Here is a 23,075-nt window from a genome sequence, read left to right as displayed (position 1 = left end):
AAATGTCTTTTAATTTCATGGCTGAAATCACCATCTGCAGTGATTGGGGAACCCCCCAAAATAAAGTCTGTCACTGTTTCCATTGTTTTGCAATCTATTTGCCATGAAGTGATGGGACCAGATGCCATGATCTTAGTTTTCTGAATGTTGAGCTTTAAGCCAACTTTTTCACTGTCCTCTTTCACTTTCATCAAGAGGCTCTTTAGTTCTTCTTCACTTTCTGCCATAAGGGTGGTGTCCTCTGCATATCTGAGGTTATTGATATTTCTCCTGGCAATCTTGATTCCAACTTGTGCTTTATCAAGCCCAGCATTTCTCATGATATACTCTGCATATAAGTTAAATAAGCAGGGTGACAATATACAGTCTTGATGTACTCCTTTCTTCCTTATAGGTAGCAAACTAAATCTAGCCTCAAATCATAGCTTCAGATGATGAGGATCTATTTACTTATTTATACTTCTAACATCCTAAAAAGGAATTAAGGGGACTTATAATAACACATGAAGTATAATAGGATGTATTCAATTAAAAGTAAGAAAAGTTGGCAAGGAAAAACTATTGTTGGAAAATTAAGAAGTCAAAGGTGAGATCAGTATACAAATACTTGCCAGTTAGAGTCACACCTGGCTTGGTGCACAATCCCTGGTTTTTGTTGACCAGCTTTAAATCCCCTCCTTGTAGGCTGAGGACTATAACCCACCTGTATGAGGGCTCTCCAGAGAAACTGAACCTATAGGAGACACATATCTCTCTATCTTTTAACTCAAGAAACTTAATGAATTGGCTCCATAATGCCATTATGGAGGCTGACAAATCTAAGCAATTTAAGTTTTAATGCCATCAGCCTGCAGACCCAGGGAAGAGACAGTGCTGTAGTTCAAGTCAAATGAAAGCCAAGACTTCCCAGGTGGTCCTGTGGCTAAGACTCCATGCTCCCAGTGCAGGAGGCCCAGGTTCTATCCCTGGTCAGGGAACTAGATCCCACATGCCTTAACTGAGACCTGGTGCAACTAAATAAATAAAGAACAACAAAGGCCATCTGCTGGCAGAATTTCCTCTTGCTCAAGAAGGTCAGGCTTTTGTTCTTTTTAGGCTTTCAGCTGATTGGAAGTGGCCTACCCACATTATGGAAAGCAATCTGCTTTACTCAAGCTCCACTCATTTAAGTGTTAGTCTCATTTGAAAAACACGCTTATGGAAACATCTAGAATAATATTTGACTACATGACTGGACACCATGGCCCTGCCAAGTTGATACATAAAATTTACTATCACACCACTGAAATCTTCTCCTTCCCTGCCTTTACCATCCACTTGCCTTTTTAAGGGGTTACTTTTCCCCTCCCATTTTCTCATAAACCATGAAGTTTCTCTTCATCTGCTTTTCTTACTCCTTCCACTCATGAGACTCAGAAGTCCATAGTTCATCAGGCCATGAGTTTCTGTTTCCAGGATTGGGTGAACATTCTTTCTGGTGGCCAACAATTGCTTATGAATAGGCTCCTAAATTATCTTGGGCTTTCTGCTAATCTCTCCTCCAACAACCCTGGTGCCCAGTCCTTTGTAAAAACTCCTTACATTGTTGCAAGTCTATTGTCATGAGCCACCACTTATGCTAAAGAGTTTTACAGTAGGAAGCAGCTTTGCCAGCCTTTGCATTGGCCCCATTTTCTGGGGCCAATGACGCCAACACACAGGTCTGTAGCTTTAACAATTTACTTTCATCCCTAATGAGGAAAAAAAGTGAAGTGAAAGTCGCTCAGTTGTGTCTGACTCTTTGCAATTCCATAGACTATACAGTTCATGGAATTCTCCAGGCCAGAATACTGGAGTGGGTAGCCTTTCCCTTCTCCAAGGGATCTTCCCAACCCAGGGATCAAACCCAGGTCTCCCTCATTGCAGGCAGATTCTTTACCAGGTGAGCCGCAAGGAAAGTTATAAAGGATATGAGGATAAAGCTATGAGGATAAACAATAGGACAATTCCTGGGAAGATTTCCAAAGGCCTAGCAGTCCAGTGTGTCTCTGCTTGATTCCCCTTCTTACTCACCTGAAGAATAGAGACCAGACCATAGTCAGGAATTGCAGGAATTAGTTGCTAATTCTGGCAGGCTTCAGAAGCTTGTGAGGAAAAATAACTTTCAATAGGGAAAGCGAAAAAAAAAAAAGAAAGAAATAAAGTAAGACAAATAAATATCAACACAAAAAATTTATATACAGAGATTCAAATATAACTCTGTACTGTTCTCCCCTTTTCTTTTTTTAATCAGTCAACTGACAAGGACTCTTCAAGGCATAACAATCATTTCTGATACTTTTGCTAACATTCCCATACCACCTGAGCCCAGATCTGAGACCAGTCAGAAGCTGTGGGATCCAGGGAAAGTCACACAGACTCTACTCTTGTTACCACATCTGTAAAACAGAATGAGTAATGTGTTCCTCTCAAAATTACTGTGAGAGGTAACTGATAGAGTACATGGGAAAGAGTTCTGTAAACTGTCAAGTGCATCCAGACAGTACGTATTTAGTACATCTGGTAAGGTGTACTCAAGACATTAAAACAAGTCAGATATTTCATAAAAAGAAAGCAAAGTAAATGATTAGTTATCATTTTAAAAGTCAGAATAAGAGTAAATGAGATGAGTCAGGAAGAAGAATTTAGTCATTTGCAAGGTACCCTTACTCCTCTCCCAGTAAAAAATGTAGATGTGCATGTGTTTAGATTATACAGACAGATGCCTCAGTCAATTGCTTTTCACTTTGTCAGGTCAACATCAAAAATAATAATTATTTTTAAAGCTAAGAAATTCGAGTAATCTGATGGAAGAATTTAGCTGGAAGAGTGAAAAAAATATCAATATTAAGCACATATTTTTATACATACATATGTTTTATCTGGGAAGGAAATAACATGTTATTTCTTAGTGCATTTTAATTCTTTTGTGTATCATTGTTTCCCACCTATTGTTTAACTTTTTGATTCTCTTCTATTTTTTTTTTTTATTTTGTGGTCAAGTGTTATATCATAGACCACCTTAGATTAGCTGAGAAAATTTTACTCGTGACAGAATTTGAAAGTATGCCACATCAAAGGTGGGCAAAAGAATCCGTTTCTTGGCTCTCCTCTCCTCGCCTTGAGAGTCTGCCCCAGTGGCCCCTACCACTCCCACTGGTAACCATCTCACCCCACTTTGAACCCAGGTGTATTTAGTATCTATAACTCTCATCTGATTCTCACATGCCACTCAGTAACATAACATCTCTTTGCAAATTTAGATTTACACTTGAACGTTCCATTTCCCCTCACACCAGCTAATATTAATAGCTAACGCTAATTGATGGTTTTCTATGTGCCTATGTGCCAGGCAGAGTTCTAAAATTGCACAAGTTAACTTATTCAACATTTGAAAGGATCCTCTGAAAGAGGTACTATTATTTCTATTGCATATGTGAGAAAAACTGAAGGGTGAATGGAGTATTTGCTCAACACCCCAGAGCCAAGTGTTCTAGTTCTTCCAACCTCAGGCCTCCAGAGGTCTGGTTTTGAGGTTGAACTGAACTACTGAGTTATTGGAAGCTCAGAGATGTCAGTCAAGACCTTTCCTCTCATTGCTGGTACCACCAGCACCTCACCGTGATTTGCATTCAATAAGGGACAGTAAATGTCTTACGGTTGTAGCTCTATGAAAAGAAGTCCTATTGTTATGGAAAAAATAAAGAAACAAAAGGTAGGAAACTTATGTTCTACTAATGCTATTTTCATTGTTTTCTCCTTATCTTCCTTTTCCCATACTAAACTAAAAATTTTAGATTAAGCTGATTTGTTCTGAGTTCAGAATCAAGGAATGTTAATGATATCGAGGGTTTTCTTGCACTGATTTTTTTTCTTGGTATCAGTCTGTGGTTTGGTGGTGTAACTATAGAAACATGGATAGAAACTCCCTATTATGCAACAAACCACTTCCTGTGTCTGTTTGTTCATTTATCTGCAGTGTCTTAGCTAAACCTTCTCTACCTGAAGGGTCTTGTAATTGCAACTATCTCACTACGCGGAGCATAAACATTGTAGAGTGCTGAAGAGCACGGACTTGGTACCCAGAATTTGAGGTTAGAATCTTAAGGTAAATCCTGTGTACATAATATGTACCTCACTAGGGTGTTATGAAGGATTACCTATGTTAATCTATGTAAAGCACTTTAAACAATGCCATGCATATAATAAGTACTTAAGTGTTTGCTATCATCTTTAAAACCCTACACTCTCAAGAAATATCCTCTATCCAGCCTTGTGCAATTACAAGCTTCAATTCAATTCAACCCAAAGCATAACGAAATGAAGCCTTTATTCTCATAGAAACATTGGAACTTAGATTTGAAATAGAACCCAATGGTAAGCTGCTCACATTTCTCTGTATTATACCTAACAGGTAGTAACTGTGATTCTGCTTAAACATTCCCAGTGATGTAAAGGAAAATACCTCTACCTCTCAGGAAAATAGATTGAATAGCTTAATTCTGAATAAGCTTATGCTTTATACCGAACAGAAATCTCCCCTTCTGTGAGTTCCACTGATGGTTTCCAGTCATGGGTCAACTAAGCAGCATTCTTCTATTTCCTTGGGCAGAAGTGCTTCATGAATTCTTAAAATGTTTGATTCCATGTTTTTCTTTTTTTTAAGTACATTTTTGAGTTATTTGCCAAACCAAAATTCAAAAAAAAAAAAAAAAGGTGCATAATATCCTTGGGAAGTTTGCTTTGTTGCATCAGTCACACAGTTGTATCCAACTCTTTGTAACCCCGCGGACTGCAGCACGTCAGGCCTCCCTATCTCTTACCAGCTCCTGAAGTTTTCCCAAATTCATGTCCATTGCATCGGTGATGCCATCCAGCCATCTCATCCTCTGATGCCCTCTTCTCCTTCTGCTCTCAATCTTTCCCAGCATCAGGGACTTTTCCAATGAGTCAGCTGTTGGCTGACTTACTAATCACTATTATTCGCTTACTAATCATATCCATTTTCCAAGTTAAAAAGTTGAGAACTGGAGAGGCTAACTTTCCCAAGTATGTTATACACCTTATTTGCCAAACCGAAATTTTTTAAAAAAAGGTGCATAATATCTTTGGGAGGTTTGCTTAGCCTCTCCAGTTCTCAGCTTTTTAACTTGGAAAATGGATATGACTAGTAAGTGAACAATTAGCACTTCTCATCTGGAGAAGGGAATAGCAATCCATGCCAGTAGTCCCGTCTGGAGAATTTCATGGACAGAGGGGACTGGCAGGCTACAGTCCATGGGGTTGCAAAGAGTCAGACATAACTGAGCGACTAACACCACCCTCCTCCCACACACACAAATGTCAGATGCACCTTTAATAATTATTATCATTGTATTATTGGCATTTGATATAAGCTTTTAGGAGGCTCCCTTAAAACCCTGTGACTCCATTTTGTTGCTGTAGACAATTCTCAGCTATCTTCTTTCTCAACCCAGTGGAAGACATCTTCCAGGCTTCAAACCCCAAACTTGGCCTTATAATAAACTGAGCGTGGGCTTTCCTGGGCTCCAACCCATTCAAGATAATCTGGCAGGAGTGATCACTCAACTTCCAGCAGCTGAAAATCTTCCAGAGCAGGTGTTCACATGCCCCAGTGGGTAGCAGACACTTTGGAAATCCACTGGAGCCAAGGTTTGCTAACATCAAGGTGTTAAGAGGCATTCCGGGGTGGTGTGACCCTGGGTCCTTGCTGCCTACTGCAAACCCTACCATTCCTGCACATCTCAGCTGACAGACACTCCAAAGGCCCCTGTGGCCTCAGATAGGAAGCTATCCACTACAGAACACATTCCTACTTTGGGGACAATTCCTGCAGAGGCTGGAGACTAGAAGACTTGGAAGACTGGCAGTACTCAGTCCTCAGCTCAGTAAACCATCTTGTGTGTTCCCTGCTTATCTACTCAGCTCTTCCAGGCAGGAGCTAGAATCTGAAGGAAGTCTGCCTAAGCTTGGGTAAAATAATGTCCCCCTTTGGCTGTCTGTCCTGTAATATCTGTGGAGCATATTGTTAACTAGCTTTAAAAATTATATATGTGCACAGTAACATTTTTTTCAAACATTTCTATTATAAGTTCAGAGCATACAATAAAAAGCTATATATACCTAACCACTATCACCCCCAGTTTCACTGTCCACTGATAGCTCTCCTTGTAAACTATTGCAGATATTTCATGCTCCTATGCATGTAATTGTACATATATGCCTATTTTTATAAGACTATCAAGGGATTCTTATTATAAAAGTATAGATATGTGCTTTACATACATATTTTGGGCATTTTTCCGTCACAGCAGAGATAGGGTGTTTCTTTCTTTTCAATGGTTCTATAACATTTTATTAAGTTAAAAAAAATTTAACCAGTATTTTATTAATGAATATTGAGATTCTTTTTTTTTTTCTTGTTAGTCCAAATGGTGTAAACTAGCCTCACAAGATGGCCTCCAATGAGCCTTTCTTCCTGGTCTTTGTGCCCTCTTCTATACAGTTCCCTAACTGAATTGGGTTGACCTGTGTAACTAGGATATTGTGGAAGTGGTCAGGTGTGACTTCCAGGACTAAATCCTATGAAGCGCTGTGGCTTCTGCTTGCTCTTTCCCAGATCGCTCACTCTGATGGAAGCCAGCTGTCCTGTGCTGGGGACACTGCAACAGTCCTACAGAGAGGTCTTTGGGGTGACAGACTAAGGTCTCCTACAACTTGTCAGCCATGAGTATGAGTCACATTGGAACTGGATCTTCCAGCCTCAGTCAGATCTGCAGACGACTGCAGCCTCCACCCACACCATGACTACAACCTCGTGAGATACCCACCCAGCTAAGCTGCTCTCCAGCTCCTGACACACAGACACTGCATGAAATAATAATGTTTGGTATGACGTTAAGCTTTTAAGTTTTGGGGTAATTTCTTAGGCTGTGATACATAACTTTCATCCAAACAGTCATAACAATCATCCCTGTCTTACTTTTGTGAGTCTATGAAAGTCTTTAAAACCAATTCCTAGAAGTAGAATTACTAAATTAAAACAAATATGAATTTTAAATTTCACTTAATAATATCAAATTTAATTTAATCCTGTCTCACAGTGAATGAATAAACTTCCCCATATCTACCCTCATAATCACAACCCACACTAAATTTTGGCCATTGTATAGGTTTAAAATTTTTTTTCAGTTTGGATTTTTTAGTTAGGTGTGAGGTTGAGCAGTTTTTTCATGTATTTATTGGACAGCTTCATATTTATGTTAACTGTCAGTTGATGTCTTTCAATCATCTTTACACTGAATAACTCTTTTCCCTGTTAGCATTCTTTGTATATTAAGAAAATTAGCCCTGTTTTATCTGTATACATATTTTCACCCATTTTGACATTTTAACTTTGGTATTACAGAAGTTTTTCAGAGTAGAAGCTTTTTACTTTCTGTAGTAAACTGTATTTTGGATTTTTATAAAAAGTTTTCTCTACCATTTCTAAAATTATTAAGAGAAAAATACTCACATTATTTTCTGGTTCACATCTTACTTTTTTTTTTAACCTTCTAGAACTGGTGACTGGAAAATTGAATCTCAAGAAACAAAAAGAAAAGCTCTGATTTGTAATATTTGCCAATTTCTGAAGTGTGAACACCCCACCATGATCAATTACAAGCTATCTATGTAACTTTACTTTAAACACAGAGTTAGAAAAAGATGTGCACAGTTGCCTCTTGTCAGCTGGCTGTATGCTGGCTCCAGTGCATCTCTGCACCAGAAATGAATTTTGACGTAAAGAATGAGGGAAATCCAGCTTTCCACCCTGCTCCCATGTAACTTCCCCCCCATGTGTCAAATTCATTTTTTTCCATACTGAAGGGTTCAACTTGATCATATTCATGTCTTCTATATGTATTTGGGTCTATTTCTTATTTTTTGGGGGGGGGGTCTATTTCTATACCCTCTTTCATTGATTATCTGCTCCACCACACAGTTTAATTACTAGAGGCTTATCATATTCTTTAATACTTGGCAAGGCTGGCTCTTTTAAATAGTCTTCTTTCCCAGCGTTTTCCCTGGCTCTGTTCATATAGAGTTCTTACAGATGTACCCTTGGCTTAGAAAGGTTTATAGCTTTGCACTAGTCATTTAAACATTTAAGCCTCTGACTATGCACAGCTAAGACTACACCATAATAATACTTCAGTGATCGTGTTCCTGGCAAAACTCAGGAATGCTTTTTGGTGAATTCTTTCCTTAAGGACTAGTACAATACAATACAATTGGATAAAAGCAATTGAACACAAAACTTGGTCATATTTTGGTAATATTTTGACATAGATGCTGTTAATACTGACTGTACATTTTTAGGTGTGTCTTAGACTTTCATGTTTATACTGAAGAATGCAAACAAGTTGTTAGCACTGTTCCAAACTTCTGATTCAGTTTAATGGAAATAGTCCTAGACTGCAGTGTGAATTCCTTTAAAGAACCATTTGCAAATATTTGTTACTATGAATTGGATTTTAATCTCAATACCATTAAACTAAATCGAAATTTTAAAAATGGACTGGAGGCTGTCAGCTGAGGTCGATGCTGGGGTGCAGATAAGATTATAGCTTTCATTAAAATAGCTGAACGTTCATGCTAACATATTTATATCAATTACATTCTTCTTATATTATGCGTAAAAATATGTGCTTTTACTTCAACATAGGTTTTCACTGTTAAAACTGTTTCAGATCCACTGAGCTGAGTCTTCAGCAAGATGTGAGGATGGGTGGGGCAGAGAAAGGTGTGTCTAACTTACTTATAAAGTTGCTTGAGTTTCTGTCTAGGTCTTCGGTTTCCCCACTCACATCAACCCATGTACCTTGAGTCTAAATGCTCTTGTCTTCTGTGTTTGATTGTTCATTTGTTTTAATTTTCATTCTCCCCTCCCATCAAAAACTAATTTCCCAGTATAAAGATCAGTGGTTGCCAAAGGCTAGGGTGAAGGGAGGGGAACAGGCAGAGAACAGAGGATTTTTAGGGCAGTGAAACTACACTGCATGCTACTATAATGGTGGATATATGTCATGATACATTTGTCCAGACCTACAAAATATATAACACCAAGAGTGAACTCTGAACTGTGGTTTGGGGTGATAACAATGTGTTAATGTACGTTCATCAATTGTAACGAACATTCTACTCTGGTAGGGGATGTTGAAAACATAACATGGGTGGGCCAGGGGAAGGCTGTGCATGGGTAGGGTAAGGGGTACATGGGAAATCTCTGGACCTTCCAATCAATTTTGCTGTGAACCTGAAAATACCCTAAGAAATAAGTCTATTAAAGACAAACTAGTCTCAGTCCCTTTGTCATACTAAAGTGCAAATGATGGATGAAGGATTAAAGTGCTGTCTCTTGTTAGGACCTTTGTCTTTCAACAGGGAAACAAGCTGTAAAGTTGATGGGCTGAAGCTTCAGTTCTGGCTGCAAGTAGATGTGAGAGTTTAAGAACATCACAGCCCTCTCATGAATCATAAAGAGAGGAGGGAGCAGAGATGAAAAGCAAAGGGAAAGATTGAAAAAGCAGAAGAATTGAGGGCACAGGATTTATGCTCTGATCTTGGCTCTATAATTTCCAGGATGAGTGATCTTGAGAACACCCTGAGACTCGTTTTTCTCACCTGAGTAACAAGCCTAATAATAAGAACATCCTATCGGTGCTTTAATGAAGATGAATTCAGTTACTATAGGAGGACATGCTTCAGTAATTGAATTAATAAAAATATGTTGGTTATTAGTCACAAAGAAGGCAGATGTGCTTTTGAAACATTTAGTCTCCAGATTGACAATGGGAGTCAGTCTGTCTGTTTTTCTCACCTTTTCCATTAACTATGCATCTGAACTTTATCATCTTTAAACTTGAGATAATATTTACTTCCCCAGGATATTTTAAAGATTAAAAATATATGTCTATAAAGTGTCTGTCTGTCCCCACTCCTATCCCAAGAAGTATTCCACAAATGTTTTGGTCATTTCTACTTCTTTTCCAGGGCTTCCCCTTCCCTGGTGGCTCAGTGGTAAAGAACCCACCTGCCAATGCAGGAGATGTCGGTTCAATCCCTGGGTCAGGAAGATTGCCTGGAGAAGGAAATGGCAACTCCCTCCAGCGTTCTTGCCTGGGAAATCCCATGAAAAGGGGAGCTTGGTGGGCTACAGTCCCTAGGGCTGGAAAGATTCAGACATGACTTAGCATCTAAACAACAGCAAGAATTTCCTTCCCAAATCCATGAGAGAAGACATTACTGTCTACTTCCGAAGTTCAACTCAATCAGAAGTCAAGCCCCATTGACTCTGGAAAGAAGAATCCTTGACTTTCCCACGACTTCTTTCAGGGCAATTACTGCTTTTTATCTTCCCCTGCTCATTGTTCCCATTGCTCACTCTTCAGTCCTATGGGTGGGTTTGTGGCTTTTGCCCTGACCGTTCTATTAAAAGTGCACCTATTTTAGAGGAAGTAAACTATGAAGGGTTCTTTGGACAGTTAAAAGTGAAGTGATGCATTTAGAAAGGGAGAGAATTTTTAAAACACTGAGCAACGATCAATTCTATTTTAAATAGCACTATTTACAGTTAAGAGCATAGGGTATAAATGAGAAGTAGAATAATTCTGATTGTTACTGTGGTATATATTTCTGAAAAAGATATTTATTCTTCTTTTCTTCATGTTTATATTCTCAGTTACCACCTGCCTGCTTGTATAGAATTTACTCCCTTTCTACCGAGCTGCTGGGTTTCTCAGGGAGTGGGGAGCTTCTGAACCTCGCGTGTGATTGCTTCCCTCAGCTTGGTAAAGAGATCAGTCACCAAGTCACCCTTTGCTCTCCAGTGATAGTTGCCACCTCTCGTTTTCACAAGAAATGATAAAACAAATGAGTCAGCCCCAAGGACCCTTCAAGAATGGCACGCGATGCTCAGGCTAGCTTCAGCTTTAGCTAGAGCTGAAAAGGTTTCAAGAAAATAAAATAAAATAAAACCTTTCAGAAACCCTTCTTTCAGACATACAGGCAGGCATCTGGCTTCTTTGCTGTCTCTCTTTGCTTTGTATCTGTCTTTTTGGATTTCACTTAACTTTAAAAAAACCCCACAAAGATATGATTTTTAGTTTGAACAAAAAAGCAGTGATATAGTAGCCTGTGATCTTCCTCTTTAAGGTAAGATTCTGCATAATTATGTATAGAGAGAAGGTATTTGGAATAGCAGAAGAGGGCAGGCATGTTTATTCTCCTGATTTTCAGTCATTTCCTCATCAACAAGTGTAATTCTAGAAAGACCTTTTTGCTTATGCTGCATTGTTGGTTTCCTTTTCTTCTTGAGATAAATTTTGTTTCAATGACTTTTTCTTCACCCACTGGTTTTCCTCTGTTGTTTTTCTAACTATGTTTTTTAAAAAATCATATTTTTTTGTTTTAAGTACTGGGAATGGTGTATACATTAAAATAATTGTCAATAATAGGTGAAAGACAAAATATGCAGCTGAGAAATTCTAAATGAAACTCATCTAAACTACTTTTTTGAACAGCTTTGTACATGATCACTTGTATGAAAAGGAGGTATTAATTTATGCGGTGAAAGGGAGAAGGATTTTAGTTCCTTTGAAATTTCATTACTGTTTATGTATACTCTAGAAAGAAAACAAACCAATAGCATTTTGAAATTATTCAGTCACTTAGCATAGTATCCCACAAGCATTCCTTCTTGTTTGCAGGAGTTCAGTGTCTTGTCATCAGACTGGGTAAAGTGAAGTTGTGGGGACAAGAACTTTGGGCAACAGGACAGTGGATCAAGTTGGTGGCAAAGGAAGCTTTGATATTAGAGAAACTGGTTTAGCCCAGCACAGAGCATAGGCAAAGCCAAGTATATATTTTTCCAAAGCACTTGTCTTTTAAAAAAAAAAGGAATTTTAGTCATGCAAACAAGTGGGACTTCAGTTTGAGTGTTTATGTTTGTCTGTTTATACATTCTTTGTAATAACTCAGATCAAAGGGTTTGTATTAGATGCCTTATGCTTATGTAATTGAAGAAATCAACATCCACAATAAAAATGTTACTGAAGTGAAGTGAAGTCGCTTAGTCGTGTCCAACTCCTTGCGACCCCATGGACTGTAGCCTACAAGACTCCTCTGTCCATGGAATTTTCCAGGGAAGAGTACTGGAGTGGGTTGCCATTTCCTTCTCCAGGGGATCTTCCCCACCCAGGGATCGAACCCGGGTCTCCCTCATTGCAGGCAGACGTTTTTTACCGTCTGAGCCAGCAGGGAAGCTAAAAAATGTTATTAAGTTATGGCAAATCTATGATCCACCCATCTGATTCAGACTGATTCAGGGTTAATGTGTGCAATGACCTGGTGACTGCCCTCCAGACAACTTCTGAAGTTTAGGAAGAGCCTGTAAACAATGCCGATAACAGTGCCTGGCAAATATTTGGCTTGGGAGTACTTAATATTTGCTGAACAAATGAATGAGCCATGAAGTCAACCAGCACGTAGTTATCTATGTTCCTTTGGAGCTAATCTTAGTTTATGTTACCAAGTGTACATGACAAGTTCTTTGTTTTCATTGTCTATTATCTTAAACATTACCTCTTTTAAACATCAAGAAAGGTTCCCGGCCACCCCACCCCCACCCCCACCCCCACCCGCAGCTTTGGTATTCCAGGATTTGATTTGATTGGTCTTGAACAGAGGAGCCTAGCATGGTGCAGTCCATGGGGTTGCAAAGAGTAGGACTGAGCAACAACAAAGCGCAAGACACAGAAGAGTGCTATATCCCCCTAGTCGATGCTCTCCGTGCCTCAGTTGGCCCTTTTCAGTCAGAAGTGGAAGAATTCTGCCTTAGTTTATAAACAACGTCCCCGTAAGAAAACACACTGATTACCACAGTGTTTACAGCATGCACTACCTGAAGGATAAATGTTAATTAGTTGTGACTAGTCCTTAACACCAGGGATGTTACAAGATTAAGGGAAGCAGATGAGAAAGAGAAGCATGATATATAAGTAAGCTGGCAGAAGGGTGATTACAGGGAGTGAGCTATTATTATATGGTAATGGTTTATTGCAATAGGTCCTAAGAAGGCTTTTATAGTACATATTCATATCACTTTGAAAATTCTGTTTCCTAAGGGAGGAAACAGAGGCAGAATTTGTTGACAGAGACACTCAGTACCGTATTTTTTAGTCATATCAGTTGAGTGTATATGGGAGTGAAGAATGGAAGCGCTTTGCTATCTCAGGTTAGATATCGAATAATTTTGCTATTCTTTTGGGTAGAAATACAACTAAGAGAATTGACCCAACTGGGGTTTTAAAATAAGCATAGCAGATAAAGCAGGACACCGTGAAAGATTCTCAGATTAAAGGAGCCCTGTGGTAAGACTGTAGAAGTTTGACCCTGGTGGCCTCCTGAAGCAATGCTGGGCATTTGTGAGAGAGCTCTAGAGTGAATTCCCCCAGTTTTGTGTTTTTGCTTTTGTTAATTTTTGGCTGTACTGGGTCTTTACTGCCACACGTGGGCTTTCTCTAGTTGCAGTGAGCGGGGTTACTCTGTAGTGGCAGAGCATGGACTTCCCATTGTGGTGGCTTCTCGTTGCTGAGCGTGGCTTCCAGGGTGCAGGGGCTCAGTAGTGGTGTCATACGGGCTTAGTTGCCCTGCGGCTTGTGGGATCTTCCCAGAGCAGGGATTGAACCTGTTTCCCCTGCATTGGCAGGCAAATTCTTAACCACCGGCCGACCAGCGAAGTCCTCAACCCCCAGTTTTAAGTCTAAATGTTTGGTCACAGGTTAAGTATTAATATAATCACAGAGTGTATCCAAAGAAAAACTAGTCTTTCATGTATTTAATTACAAAGAATAACAAGTAGCTAACTTTTAGAACTTTTTATTTTTATTTTTTACCAACTCTTTCATCTCTGGTGGAGGAACAATTTCTGGGGTTAAGGAATCGTATTGGATACTTATACCTCAGTTCAGTTCAGTTCAGTCGCTCAATCGTGTCTGACTCTTTGCGACCCCATGAATCGCAGCACGCCAGGCCTCCCTGTCCATCACCAACTCCCAGAGTCTACCCAAACTCATGTCCATCGAGTCGGTGATGCTATCCAGCCATCTCATCCTCTGTCGTCCCCGTCTCATACTTATACCTATCCCACACCAAAAAATTTACGTTGCATCACCGACTCGATGAACATGAATTTGAGCAAGTTCCAGGAGTTGGTGATGGACAGGGAAGCCTGGTGTGCTGTCGTCCATGGGATTGCAAAGAGTTGGACATGACTGAGCGATTGAACTGAACTGAATGGATAAGCTCTGTTGTTACAATCCCAGGCTACTGCCCTACACCTTGTGATCTTTCTTTATTAAGCCCCTCTTAAATTATCTTAATTTGAGATTACCATCTTTTCCCTCCTGGAATCCTGTTATATTACCTAAGATCATGAAAGAGTATGAGTCATTCTCAGTGTGAGGTGAGAGTTTAGTAAGTAAGAGCAATCAGGGAAAGACAGGGAGAGACAGAGACAGAGAGAGAGTTCACTAGGGGATCACCCAACGTGTGATGATCCTGCTGGCCCAGTGGGACCCACTCCCTGGGAATGGGTGGTCTGCTGCACCTGGAAGTCTTACTTCTCTATTTCCAGGTAGCATCATTTAATACTGTAGCACTTTCCTTGGGAATCTACCACAAAACCCTCTAACTTTCCTTTGGTAACATCACCGTCTTTTTGGTCAGGGTTCTTTTTTTTCTTCTTAAAATTCGCCTAAGGTGTCAGGTCATTACATCATGGTAGCACCCACACCCTGCTCTCTTGTGAGTTTAGAATCAAAGTCATAGGATATTTGTCTGACCTTCAGTTCAGTTCATTTCAGTCGCTCAGTCATGTCCGACTCTTTGCGACCCCATGAATCGCAGCACGCCAGGCCTCCTGTCCATCACCAACTCAGACTCATGTCCATCGAGTCAGTGATGTCATCTAGCTATCTCATCCTTGGTCGTCCCCTTCTCCTCCTGCCCCCAATCCCTCCCAGCATCAGAGTCCTTTCCAATGAGTCAACTCTTCGCATGAGGTAGCCAAAGTACTGGAGTTTCAGCTTTAGCATCATTCCCTCCAAAGAAATCCCAGGGCTGATCTCCCTCATAATGGACTGGTTGGATCTCCTTGCAGTCCAAGGGACTCTCAAGAGTCTTCTCCAACACCACAGTTCAAAAGCATCAATTCTTTGGCACTCAGCCTTCTTCACAGTCCAACTCTCTCATCCATACATGACCACAGGAAAAACCATAGCCTTGACTAGTCGGAACTTAGTCGGCAAAGTAATGTCTCTGCTTTTGAATATGCTATCTAGGTTGGTCATAACTTTTCTTCCAAGGAGTAAGAGTCTTTTAATTGCATGGCTGCAGTCACCATCTGCAGTGATTTTGGAGCCCCCCAAAATAAAGTCTGACATTGTTCCCACTGTTTCCCCATCTATTTCCCATGGAGTGATGGGACCAGATGCCATGATCTTTGTTTTCTGAATGTTGAGCTTTAAGCCAACTTTTTCACTCTCCTCTTTCACTTTCATCAAGAGGCTTTTTAGTTCCTCTTCACTTTCTGCCATAAGGGTGGTGTCATCTGCATATCTCAGGTAATTGATATTTCTCCCGGCAATCTTGATTCCAGCTTGTGTTTCTTCCGGTCCAGCGTTTCTCATGATGTACTCTGCATGGAAGTTAAATAAGCTGGGTGACAATACACAGCCTTGACGGACTCCTTTTCCTATTTGGAACCAGTCTGTTGTTCCATGTCCAGTTCTAACTGTTGCTTCCTGACCTGCATACAGATTTCTGAAGAGGCAGGTCAGGTGGTCTGGTATTGCCATCTCTTTCAGAATTTTCCACAGTTTATTGTGATCCACACAGTCAAAGGCTTTGGCATAGTCAAGAAAGCAGAAATAGATGTTTTTCTGGAACTCTCTTGCTTTTTCGATGATCCAGAGGATGTTGGCAATTTGATCTCTGGTTCCTCTGCCTTTTCTAAAACCAGCTTGAACATCTGGAAGTTCACAGTTCACGTATTGCTAAAGCCTGGAGAATTTTGAGCATTACTTTACTAGCATGTGAGATGAGTGCAATTGTGAGGTAGTTTGAGCATTCTTTGGTATTGCTTTTCTTTGGGATTGGAATGAAAACTGACCTTTTCCAGTCCCATGACCACTGCTGAGTTTTCCAATATGTTGGCATATTGAGTGTAGCACTTTCACAGCATTATCTTTCAGGATTTGAAATAGCTCCACTGGAATTCCATCACCTCCACTAGCTTTGTTTGTAGTGATGTTTTCTAAGGCCCACTTGACTTCACATTCCAGGATGTCTGGCTCTAGATGAGTGATCACACCATTGTGATTATCCTGGTCGTTAAAATCTTTTTTTTTGCACAATTCTTCTGTGTATTCTTGCCACCTCTTCTTAATATCTTCTGCTTCTGTTAGGTCCATACCATTTCTGTACCTTCCTGGTTATCTATTTTATATATAGTAGTTTGTATATGTCAATCCCAATTTCCCAATTTATTCCTTCCCCCTTTTGCCCTCTGGTAACCATAAGTTTGTTTTTTACATCGGTGACTCTATTTCTGTTTTGTAAATAAGTTCATTTGTATCTTTTTTTAGATTCCACTTTTTAGATTCCATTTTTAGATATGCATATAAGTGACATCATATGTTATCTGTTGTACAGCACAGGGAACTCTACTTAGTACTCTGTAATGACCTATGTAGGAAAAGAATCTTAAAAGATTCATATATGTATATGTATAACTGATTCACTTAGCTGTACAGCAGGAACTAACACAACATTGTAAGTCAACTATGTGTGTGTGTGCACTTAGTCGCTCAGTCATGTTCAACTCTTCCCAACCTCATGGACTATAGCCCACCAGGCTCCTCTGTCCATGGAATTCTCCAGGAAAAAATCCTGGACTGGGTAGCCATTCCTTTCTCCAGAGGATCTTCCCAACCCAAAGACTGAACTCAGGTCTCCTGCATTGCAGACTGACTCCACAGTCCGAGCCACCAAGGAAGCCAAATTAACTATATGTCTATAAAGATGAAAACAAACAAACAAAACAAAAGAATCAAAGTCAAAGGGTTTTTAAGTTGTTTGAAGCCATGTAGTACAGCTTCCTCATTTCACACGTAAGAATCTGAGGTTTCTGTAGCCAATGCGGAAGGGGCTCGTGCAAAGCCCCACCACAGCGTGTGGTTATCCCAGTCTTAGAAACCTGAAGCCCTGTTTTCCCTGGTCTAATTTCTCTGTCCAGAGACTTTGGGCTTAACAGGTGATGCTATTCAGATTAGAGGTCTGAGGGACAAAGGCCTCCATGGGGAGTTTTGCAGAACAAATAGGGAGAAGAGAAAAATACAAAACAGGGAAACTGTTTTTAACTCCTGTGAGAATTTTCTGAGGTATGCTTTGAGGACTGTGCTTTTCCAGGAATCCTGCCACAATCCAGCCAACAAAACCTCTTGCCATTTTTTTCCAATAGTGTGGATGTTTTCAGCAAATAGTCAGGGTTATGTATGAGGCAGGGAGCTTAAGAAAGCTGTTCACTTCCTCCCCTGCTTCGCTTTAGTCACGCCTAGTAAATGAGGGCTCCAGGGGAACTCAGAGGCCGTGTGTGCAAGGCTGAGCTGGACTTAAGCTCTGACCTGTTAGTTACTGGAAATAATCCTCTGAGTGGAGCCAATGAATGTTCAGGAATTGCTATCAATCCTTGGATCCCAGGGTTATTCATTATAATTAAAATTTATTCTTAATGTAATATACCTGGTCTTTAACACTAATATTTTACTTTTAAATGTGGCAGTCTGGGGACTTCCCTGGTGGCCCAGTGGTTACGACTCTATGCTTCCACTGCATGGGGCACAGGTTCGATCCCTGCTTGGGAAAGTAATACCCTACCTAGTAATACCCTATTTATTTGCCCCCAAATAAATAAAGAGTGAAGAGTATTTTTTAAATTTATTTTTATTTTTTATTTTTTTATTTTTATAAATTTTAATTTTTACTTTATTTTACTTTACAATACTGTATTGGTTTTGCCATACATTGACATGAATCCACCATGGGTGTACATGCGTTCCCAAACATGAACCCCCCTCCCACCTCCCTCCCCATATCATCTCTCTGGGTCATCCCCGTGCACCAGCCCCAAGCATCCTGTATCCTGCATCTTTAATCTAGCAATCTCAGAGGCAGAATATGCTTGTGACTCCCTTCAGTAAAAGAGATGCTTTCTTAACCATTTAAATAAAAATTGGAAATACTGAAATGGCATTCTTTAATTTTATCTCCATTGTATCATCATTGTATAGCATTCTTTTGTGTATACATCTACTAACTTCAAAGGGCAGAACCTGAGATTTGATGAGCTAACAAAAGTTGGCAGAAAAAAGGATAGATTAGTAATTTGGATGTCTGGAAGGACATACTTTCATACACTGTATTGGTTTCCTAGGTCTAGCATGACAAAGTACTGGGTGGCTTACAGAAACAAATCTATGGTTTCATACATCTGGAGACCTGAAGTTTGAAGGCAAGGTGTCAGCAAGGCCATGGTCCTTCCGAGGGGCCTAGGAAAGTGTCTGTTTGGAGGTCTCTCTCCCAGCTTCCAGCATTCCTTGGCTTGCAGATGACCATTTTCTCTCTGTGTCACTTCACATCGTCTTCCATCTGCATGCTCAGTCACTTCGGTTGTGTCCGACTCTTTGTCCTCATGGACTGTAGCCCGCCAGGTTCCTCTGTCCATGGGATTCTTTAGGCAAGAATACTGGAGTGGGTTGCCATGCCCTCCTCCAGGGGATCTTCCTGAACCAGAGCTCAAACCTGCATCTCCTGAATCTTCTGCATTGCAAGTAGGTTCTTTCCTGCGGTGCCACTGGGGAAGCCCTCTGGGTCTGTGTCCAAATTTCCCCCTTTTATACCGACATCAGTCATACTGGAATAAAGCCCACCCTAGTTACCCTATTTGATTATAAAGACCTTGTCTTCAAATAAAGTCACATTCTAAGGTACTGGGGGTTAAGACTTCAACACATCTTTTTTGAGGGAGACACAACTCATACCATGACAATATAGTCTGTTGAAATTGAACGGAATTACTTCTCAAGATTGCTGAACTACTCAGACCCAATCGTTCTGATGGGACTTTTCACCAACTCACCTAGAGCCCACCTTTCCTTGGTGTGCTGCTTATGGCAGGTTAGGATACAACTGTGTGTTTAAAATTAGTGATCTTGAGGCATATGCTGGTGGGGCTTGCTGTTTTTCTTTCTGCCCTTTCTGAGTTGCATGTGAAAGTGAGACATTGCTTAAAAATTAATGACAGCAGGATGCTTGTCTTGTACTCGAAGTCATAAGACTGTGGCTTCAGGCAGAGCTGCAAAAGTTGAAAAATCACAGAACAAAAATGCACTTTTTGGGAAATTTGGTTAGAAGATAGACAGTGTTGTGTTTTGTAATGATTATATTCTTATCCAAAGTTGCTAATAATATTTGTTTCTTTTGGATTAAGCATTCTCCTTTCTTTAAAGGAGAATGGGGCTTTCCTGGTGACTCAGATGGTAAAGTATCTGCCTGCGATGCAGGAGACCTGGGTTTGATCCCTGGGTAGAGAAAGATTCTCCTGGAGAAAGGAATGGTTACCCACTCCATATTCTTGCCTGGAGAAACCCATGGTCAGAAGAGCCTGGTGGGCAACAGTCCTTGGGGTTACAAAGAGTTGGACATGACTGAGTGACTAACACTTTACCTCACTTTCTTTAAAAATAAAAGATACAAAATAATTCCTAATTATGTATTTTCTAACTATGTGAAAATGTCTACATTTCAGAAAAGGTTTTACATGGCTAAAATATTGGGATGGCCAAAAAGTTTGATTAAAGTATTTTGTAAGATGTTATGGAAAGACCAAGATGAACTTTTTGGTCAACTCAGTACAAGAGGATACAAAATTTTAGTATTATTCAAGGACTCTACAGGCATTTGATTCACTTCAGTTCAGTTCAGTTGCTCAGTTGTGTCTGACTCTGCGACCCCATGAATTGCAGCACACCAGGCCTCTCTGTCCATCACCAACTCCTGGAGTTCACGCAGATTCATGTTCATCAAGTCAGTGATGCCATCCAGCCATCTCATCCTCTGTCGTCCCCTTCTCCTCCTGTCCCCAATCCCTCCCAGCATCAAAGTCTTTTCCAATGAGTCAACTTTTCGCATGAGGTGGCCAATCTACTGGAGTTTCAGCTTTAGAACCATTTCTTCCAAAGAAATCCCAGGGCTGATCTCCTTCAGAATGGACTGGTTGGATCTCCTTGCAGTCCAAGGGACTTTCAAGAGTCTTCGCCAACACCGCAGTTCAAAAGCATCAATTCTTTGGCAATCAGCTTTCTTCACAGTCCAACTCTCTCATCCATACATGACCACAGGAAAAATCATAGCCTTGACTAGTCGGACCTTAGTCAGCAAAGTAATGTCTCTGCTTTTGAATATGCTATCTAGGTTGGTCATAACTTTTCTTCCAAGGAGTAAGAGTCTTTTAATTGCATGGCTGCAGTCACCATCTGCAGTGATTTTGGAGCCCCCCAAAATAAAGTCTGACATTGTTTCCACTGTTTTTCCCATGGAGTGATAGGACCAGATGCCATGATCTTCGTTTTCTGAATGTTGAGCTTTAAGCCAACTTTTTCACTCTCCACTATCACTTTCATCAAGAGGCTTTTGAGTTCCTCTTCACTTTCTGCCATAAGGGTGGTGTCATCTGCATATCTGAGGTGATTGATATTTCTCCTGCAATCTTGATTCCAGCTTGTGTTTCTTCCAGTCCAGCGTTTCTCATGATGTACTCTGCATAGAAGTTAAATAAGCAGGGTGACAATATACAGCCTTGACGGACTCCTTTTCCTATTTGGAACCAGTCTGTTGTTCCATGTCCAGTTCTAACTGTTGCTTCCTGACCTGCATACAAATTTCTGAAGAGGCAGGTCAGGTGGTCTGGTATTGCCATCTCTTTCAGAATTTTCCACAGTTTATTGTGATCCACACAGTCAAAGGCTTTGGCATAGTCAAGAAAGCAGAAATAGATGTTTTTCTGGAACTCTCTTGCTTTTTCGATGATCCAGCAGATGTTGGCAATTTGATCTCTGGTTCCTCTGTCTTTTCTAAAACCAGCTTGAACATCTTGAAGTTCACAGTTCACATATTGCTGAAGCCTGGCTTGGAGAATTTTGAACATTACTTTACTAGCATGTGAGATGAGTGCAATTGTGTGGTAGTCTGAGCATTCTTTGGCATTGCCTTTCTTTGGGATTGGAATGAAAACTGACCTTTTCCAGTCCTATGGCCACTGCTGAGTTTTCCAATATGTTGGCATATTGAGTGCAGCACTTTCAGAGCATCATCTTTCAGGATTTGAAATAGCTCCACTGGAATTCCATCACCTCCACTAGCTTTGTTCGTAGTGATGCTTTCTAAGGCCCACTTGACTTCACATTCTAGGATGTCTGGCTCTAGATGAGTGATCACACCATTGTGATTATCCGGGTCATGAAGATCTTTTTTGTACAGTTCTTTTGTGTATTCTTGCCATATTCAAATGTATGGAAACATTTGCTTTTTTTTTTAATTTTATTTTTACTTTATTTTACTTTTCAATACTGTATTGGTTTTGCCATACATTGACATGAATCCACCACGGGTGTATACGAGCTCCCAATCCTGAATCCTCCTCCCACCTCCCACCCCATATCATCTCTCTGGATCATCCCCATGCACCAGCCCCAAGCATCCTGTATCCTGTATGGAACATAGACTGGCACTTCGTTTCTTACATGATAGTATACATGTTTCAATGCCATTCTTTCAAATCATCCCACCCTCTCCCTCTCCCTCAGAGTCCAAAAGTCCATTCTATACATCTGTGTCTCTTTTGCTGTCTTGCATACAGGGTCATCATTACCATCATTCTAAATTCCATATATATGTGTCAGTATACTGTATTGGTGTTTTTCTTTCTGGCTTACTTCACTCTGTATAATCGGCTCCAGTTTCATGCATCTCATTAGAACTGATTCAAATGTATTCTTTTTAATGGCTGAGTAATACTCTATTGTGTATATGTACCACAGCTTTCTTATACATTCATCTGCTGATGGACATCTAGGTTGTTTCCATGTCCTGGCTACTATAAACAGTGCTGTGATGAACATTGGGGTACATGTGTCTCTTTCAATTTCAGTTTCTTCAGTGTGTATGCCCAGCAGTGGGATTGCTGGGTCATAAGGCAGTTCTATTTGCAATTTTTTAAGGAATCTCCACACTGTTCTCCATAGTGGCTGTACTAGTTTGCATTCCCACCGACAGTGTAAGAGGGTTCCCTTTTCTCCACAGCCTCTCCAGCATTTATTGCTTGTAGACTTTTGGATCGCAGCCATTCTGACTGGTATGAAATGGTACCTCATTGTGGTCTTGATTTGCATTTCTCTGATAATAAGTGATGTTGAGCATCTTTTCATGTGTTTGTTAGCCATCCGTATGTCTTCTTTGGAGAAATGTCTATTTAGTTCTTTGGCCCCTTTTTTGATTGGGTCATTTATTTTTCTGGAGTTGAGCTGTATAAGTTGCTTGTATATTTTTGAGATTAGTTGTTTGTCAGTTGCTTCATTTGCTATTGTTTTCTCCCATTCTGAAGGCTGTCTTTTCACCTTACTTATAGTTTCCTTTGTTGTGCAGAAGCTTTTAATTTTAATTAGATCCCATTTGTTTATTTTTGCTTTTATTTCCAGTATTCTGGGAGGTGGATCATAGAGGATCCTGCTGTGATTTATGTCTGAGAGTGTTTTGCCTATGTTCTCCTCTAGGAGTTTTATAGTTTCTGGTCTTACGTTTAGATCTTTAATCCATTTTGAGTTTATTTTTGTGTGTGGTGTTAGAAAGTGATCTAGTTTCATTCTTTTACAAGTAGT

Source organism: Ovis canadensis, chromosome 1, assembly GCF_042477335.2.
Source record: "Ovis canadensis isolate MfBH-ARS-UI-01 breed Bighorn chromosome 1, ARS-UI_OviCan_v2, whole genome shotgun sequence".
Taxonomy (NCBI): Eukaryota; Metazoa; Chordata; class Mammalia; order Artiodactyla; family Bovidae; genus Ovis; species Ovis canadensis.
The sequence above is the reverse complement of the archived record's forward strand: the minus strand, read 5'-3'. Positions refer to the sequence as shown.